The sequence below is a fragment of the Oryx dammah genome, unplaced genomic scaffold (assembly GCF_014754425.2).
Source record: "Oryx dammah isolate SB20612 unplaced genomic scaffold, SCBI_Odam_1.1 HiC_scaffold_13, whole genome shotgun sequence".
NCBI lineage: Eukaryota > Metazoa > Chordata > Mammalia > Artiodactyla > Bovidae > Oryx > Oryx dammah.
The window spans coordinates 50,334,488-50,341,018 of record NW_024070197.1 but is presented as its reverse complement, the minus strand read 5'-3'; positions in this window follow the sequence as shown (position 1 = coordinate 50,341,018).

Sequence of the window (6,531 nt, the reverse complement as noted above, 5' to 3'; positions counted from 1 at the left end):
AGGGAGCCTGTGGTGCCCGTGGTGCCCAGGAACAGCCCCTGACCTCCCCTCCCCTCTCCCAAGGCCAGAAGGATCAGCCACTGAACGGCCTCATTTGCAGAGCCCATCACTGGATCATAGAGAAAGTGAGGGTATTCCAGAAAAATATCTGCTTCATTGACTACACAAAAATCTTTGTGTGGATCACAACAAACTGTAGGAAATTCTTAAAGAGATGGGAATACCAGACCGCCTTACCTGCCTCCTGAAAAACCTGTATGCAGGTCAAGAAACAACAGTTAGAACCAGACATGGAACAATAGACTAGTTCAAAATTGGGAAAGGGGTATGACAAGACTATATATTGTCACCCTGCTTATTTAACTTATGTGCAGAGTACATCCTGCAAAATGCTGGGCTGGATGAGTCACAACCTGGAATCAAGATTGCCAGGAGAAATACCAACAACCTCAGATTTGCAGATGATACCACTCTTGTGGCAGAAATCGAAGAGGAACTAAAGAGCCTCTTGATGAGGGTGCAAGAAGAGACGCTTCTGCTATGGCCCCAGGAGCCCCACATTGGAACCAAGAGCCCCAGGCAGCACCACGGGTTTCTCCTGACATTTTCTTCATGCCCCACCAGGAGCACAAAAAGAAAGTGAAAAAGCTGGCTTAAAACCCAACATTCAAAAAACTAAGGTCATGGCATCTGATCCTGTTATTTCGTGGCAAATAGAAGGGGAAAAGTGGATGCAGTGACAGATTTTCTTTTCTTGGGCTCCAGAATCACTGGGGACAGTGACTGCAGCCACAAAATCAAAAGATGCTTGCTTGTTGGAAGAAAAACTCTGACAAACCTAGACCACGTATTAAAAAGCAGAGACATCATTTGGCCAACAAATTTCCATATAGTCCATGGTTTTCCCATATGGTTTTTCCAGTAGTCATGTATGGATGTGACAGTGGACTGCAAAGAAGGCTGAGCACTGAAGAACTGATGCTTTCAAATAGTGGTGCTGGAGAAGACTCTTGAGAGTCCCTGGACTGCAAGGAGAGAAAACCAGTCAATCCTAAAGGAAATCAACCCTGAATATTCATTGTAAGGACTAATGCTGAAGCTCCAATACTTTGGTCACCTGATGCAAAGAGCCCACTTGTTGGAAATGACCCTGATGCTAGGAAAGATTGAATGCAAAAGAAGGGGGCGACAGAGGATGAGATGGTTAGATGGCATCACCAACTCAATGACATGAATCTGAGCAAACTCCAGGAGATAGTGGAGGACAGGGAAGCCTGGCATGCTGCAGTCCATGGGGTCCCACAGATTTGGACAGGACTTAAATTTGGAAAACTCAGCAGTGGCCACAGGACTGGAAAAGGTCAGTTTTCATTCCCATCCCAAAGAAAGGCAATGCCAAAGAGTGCTCAAACTACCACACAATTGCACTCATCTCACATGCTAGTAAAGTAATGCTCAAAATTCTCCAAGCCAGGCTTCAGCAATACATAAACCGTGAACTTCCTGATGTTCAAGCTGGTTTTAGAAAAGGCAGAGGAACCAGAGATCAAATTGCCAACATCCTCTGGATCATCGAAAAAGCAAGAGAGTTCCAGAAAAACATCTATTTCTGCTTTATTGACTATGCCAAAGCCTTTGACTGTGTGGATCACAATAAACTGTGGAAAATTCTGAGAGAGATGGGAATACCAGACCACCTGACCTGCCTCTTGATAAATCTGTATGCAGGTCAGGAAGCAACAGTTAGAACTGGACATGGAACAACAGACTGGTTCCAAATAGGAAAAGGAGTACATCAAGGCTGTATATTATCACCCTGCTTATTTAACTTCTATGCAGAGTACATCATGAGAAACGCTGGACTGGAAGAAGCACAAGCTGGAATCAAGATTGCCGGGAGAAACATCAATAACCTCAGATATGCAGATGACACCACCCTTATGGCAGAAAGTGAAGCGGAACTAAAAAGCCTCTTGATGAAAGTGAAAGAGGAGAGTGAAAAAGTTGGCTTAAAGCTCAACATTCAGAAAACGAAGATCATGGCATCCGGTCCCATCACTTCATGGGAAATAGATGGGGAAACAGTGGAAACAGTGTCAGACTTTATTTGGGGGGGCTCCAAAATCACTGCAGATGGTGACTGCAGCCATGAAATTAAAAGATGCTTACTCCTTGGAAGAAAAGTTATGACCAACCTAGATAGCATATTCAAAAGCAGAGACATTACTTTGCCGACTAAGGTCCATCTAGTCAAGGCTATGGTTTTTCCAGTGGTCATGTATGGATGTGAGAGTTGGACTGTGAAGAAGGCTGAGTGCTGAAGAATTGATGCTTTTGAACTGTGGTGTTGGAGAAGACTCTTGAGAGTCCCTTGGACTGCAAGGAGATCCAACCAGTCCATTCTGAAGGAGATCAGCCCTGGGATTTGTTTGGAAGGAATGATGCTAAAGCTAAGCTCCAGTACTTTGGCCATTTCATGCGAAGAGTTGACTCATTGCAAAAGACTGTGATGCTGGGAGGGATTGGGGGCAGGAGGAGAAGGGGACGACAGAGGATGAGATGGCTGGATGGCATCAGTGACTCGATGGATGTGAGTCTGAGTGAACTCTGGGAGTTGGTGATGGACAGGGAGGCCTGGCATGCTGCGATTCATGGTGTCGCAAAGAGTCGGACACGACTGAGCGACTGAACTGAACTGAAGTAGGGACTAAACGACAACACCCCCCTAGTTTCTTCCAGACGAGGACCCTCTCCAGCCCAGGTGCACATGACATGCACAGGACGTGGCTTGTGAGGGCTGTGACATCAACTGCGTGCAGGACACAGGCTCACTGAGGCCTCTGAGTGAGCAGGACAGAGGTGTGCACTCCTGCCCTGGAGTCTGAGGGTGCAGGGGTGCCCTGGCCCTGCCCACTTAGTCAAGGTTTTTACTGGAGTGGGTTTTTCCATGAGAGCCACCCTCTGGGGCTGCCAGTTATGTTTACGAATTGCTTTCAAGCTTGACCATTTGAGCCCAGAGACCTCTGTTCTCTGGCCTGTCCTGCACTGCGTCAGTGTGGCCGGGCCTGCTGCCCTGGACCTTGCAGGTCCTCGCCGTGGCCTGAGGCTCAGGCTGGCCTCAGGAGCCTGGGATTCTGGCGGGGCAGCCTGGCTCGGTCATTGAAGATTGCCCTTAGCAGAGGCCATGCCCCCCCAGACTCAAGGCCGGCCCCTTCAGGGAGGACCAGACAACCGCCTCCACCTTACCTGGAGCCACACTGCCCTCTGCTGGTGTTGCTGGACATAGCAGCGATAGATAGAGGAGCGATCCCTGGCTCTCCTCCTGCTCTAGTACCTGCTAGGACCCTTCATCCCTTGTGTCAGGGCTGCTGGGCAGGAAGGACCCTGGTCCCAGAAGCTGGAGGGTTGGGGGTTGGGGCGGGGGTAATTTGAAACTCAGAGACAGCCCTGGGGATGGCTGGGACAGAACATGCCGCCCCAGGGCCTCTAGCCCGGCTCCCATTTTCTCAGGGCTGTAGGGCCAGTGGGAGCTGCCAGTACCCACAGCTCCTGCTCTGTCTTCTGTCTCTGTCCATTTGTTTGTCCAAAGTCTTCTGTGGACCAAAGACTTTAGAAACAGTTTGAGAATGACCATTCAATGTGTGTTTGGGAACCGTCACTGGGCTCCAGAATAGGCAAGCCCTCCCCCCCCAAACATGCCTGCGGACACTCATACCTGTGTGGTCCTGGGAGGCCCTGCCTTGCTGTGGTGTGGCCGCCAGGGGGCGCGCACAGTCTGGACAGGATAGTGACACCCTACGCTCCCCACGCTCCAGGCCACCCCGCTGTCATCTCTGACCCTGGGCCCCATTTAAGGGACAGGAAGCCCTCTGCAGGGCCCCACTGCTGTATCCTGGCCATGGCAGCCGTCCAGGACCCTCCCAGATCTGCCCCACTGTTTGCCTGGCTCCACTGAAGACCGCCCCCTCCTCCCGCAACACTCATGCTGCCTCACCACATTGGGATCTGTTGGTGCCTAACTTCCTAGGGAGGGCAGCCTTGTGAGAGCTGGAACGGGCCTGGTACGGGAAACTGCACAGCGGGAGGGTGGGGAGGGGGAGACAGGGAGGGAGGAAGAGCAGAGGGAGTGTCTGCCTCCCTCCAGCCTCCAGACCAGGCTTGAACTTGAAAGGGGCGAGGACCTTGCAGCCTGTTGCCTGGGCTCCTTCCCAGACCCCACCAGGATTGGCTGTGTCACCTTGGCCTCTGGGTCCTTGCCTGGTAAAATGGGGCCCCAGAGGGGCCAGCCACTGTGGGGTGAGATCAGTGCCTGGGCCCCCCGGAGCAACACTGCCCTTGACAGTTGTTACCAACAGCTGCCCCTGGGCACCTCCTCCTGGATGACCACAGGCACTCCGTTCACGTCCACAGGAACCTGTCCTCACCCAGGTCAGTGCCTGGTGTCCAGGTCACCTCCTTTCTGTCCAATTCTCCTGAACCCCCAGGCATTCTCCCTCCCCTCTGTGTCCCCATTCTGGACACAGAGACCGAACCCTGAGTGGGTGGGTGGGCACCGCTCTGTGCAGCCCCAGGAGCTAGTCGCCTGGCCATCTGTCCCCTTGCCACACGACCCTAGTTGACCCTCTCTTGCAGCATGGGCATGTGCACCATGGAGCCCTGGGCAGACTGGGCCGAGGGTGGGGGCATGAAGTTATCCCAGGGAGCCCAGCAAGCAAACGCCCACTGAACACCAGCCATGCAGCCCAGTTACACACCCGACTACATTGCCAGAAAGTTACTGTAAACTTAGCAGCTGAAACAACTCTATAACCTCACTGTTTTATTCTTTTATACGTAATAATAATCCTTGTTGCACTATCATTACATTATTATTGATATAACTACACAATTTTTTAAAGTTATAAGAGCTTCACTTTCCTGCTGAAAGCCTCATTGCCTCTCTTTTATCAAGAGAAAGCTGCAAATCCCTAAACAGGTGGATGAACCTCCCAAGGTTTGACCCCACCTCCCACACCCCCTTCCCCAAGGCTCCCCCTAGTGGAGCCTCTGCCCTCCTCCCAGTTCACAGGTGCCCAAGCCCCACCAGAATCAGGGGAGACCACCCGGGGAAGGGGGTCCAGACCCTTTGGGGCTGGGTGAGGACACCCATGCCTCAGGCCCCCCCGGCATTGACACAGGACCCCAGGGGGGGTCTGCTGGTGGTGAAGGGTTGAACCCTGGGGTTGGCAGCCTGGGGCCTGCAGAGTTGAGAAGGAGAGGGGATGCCAGAGGGTCAGTAGCCTTGAGTCCACTGGGAAAAAGGCCAACTATCCCTGGCACCCTGGGGTGGACCAGTGCTGGATAGGCCCTTGAGGTTCAGACACAAGCGGTCAGTGGAGAGAACTTCCTGTGCAAGGGCCAGAGTTGGACTGGGCCCCAGGCTTCTGTATCTCTTGGGCCGCCCCCCCCACCCCGGACCAGGTCCAGCTCATCCTCCCTCTGGAGCCCCCATCCCCAGAGGTTGTTGAGGAGACAGATGGCGCAGAGCAGGGATGGACTAGTGAGAGGAGAAGGTGCCTGAGGGTAATCAGGGGACTTGGGCACTCAGCGCCCTCCTTACCCCCTTCTACCTCACCTATGGGGGCAGAAACTCAAAAACATTCAGAGGGCTCCTCCTCCATCCGGGTTTGGGGTCCCTGACTTCAGAGGCAGGATGGTGGCCTCCAGGAACTATTCAGCATCAGGGCCTCGGAGCCTGCAGATGGAAGAGGCTCCCCCCCTCCACCCCCACCTTGGAGCCCTGAGTGCCAGGGATACAGTCACTGCCGGAGCCCCCGCCCCACCCCGGCAGCCTGGCCTCCTTCCAAGCAGGCTACAGGCACAGATGGTGCTGCACCTGCTCAATCTAAAGAGGAGGGCAGAGGCCCCATGCCTGCTTCTGCCGCGGAGACCAGCTCCCGCACAGGACACTCCTCACTCCCCTGCTCGAGGTCCACAGGGCACCCCCTACATCCCTACCCTCTGCCCTCCCTGGTTCTGAGCGACACACCAGGAGGGAGGGGCTGGGAGGGGAGAGACAGCCTGCACCTTCCACCCAGCCGTTTCCAACCGACGAGGAAGGAAAGGAGGCAGCAGGCAGGGCTGGGCTCTCTTTACTGCATGCTATCCCTAGGGGGCGGCAAGGGTCAACCCGCCCTGAGGCGCTCCACCCACAGCGGAAACACTAAACGAACCCGGCAAAAGTGATCTAGCCCTCGAGGCGCCAAGCGCCTTGCCTTGAGACTGGAGCCTGACAGCAGTCTGGGTAAAGACATGGCCAGTGCAAAGGCCCTGAGGCAGGAGCACGAAAGTGCTCAGTGTGAGGGAGAAGGTTCGCAGCCTTTCTGACAGGCACCCTCTCCACCGCCTGACCCGGAGCCCAGCTTTCGGCTCCGCCCTGGACACGTGCTGTCACTCAGCCGCAGGCCCCGCCCCGCCCCGCCCCGCCCCGCCCCGCCCCCGCACACGTGCTGTCACTCCTTCGCCCGTACACTTGTGCTGTCACTCAGCCGG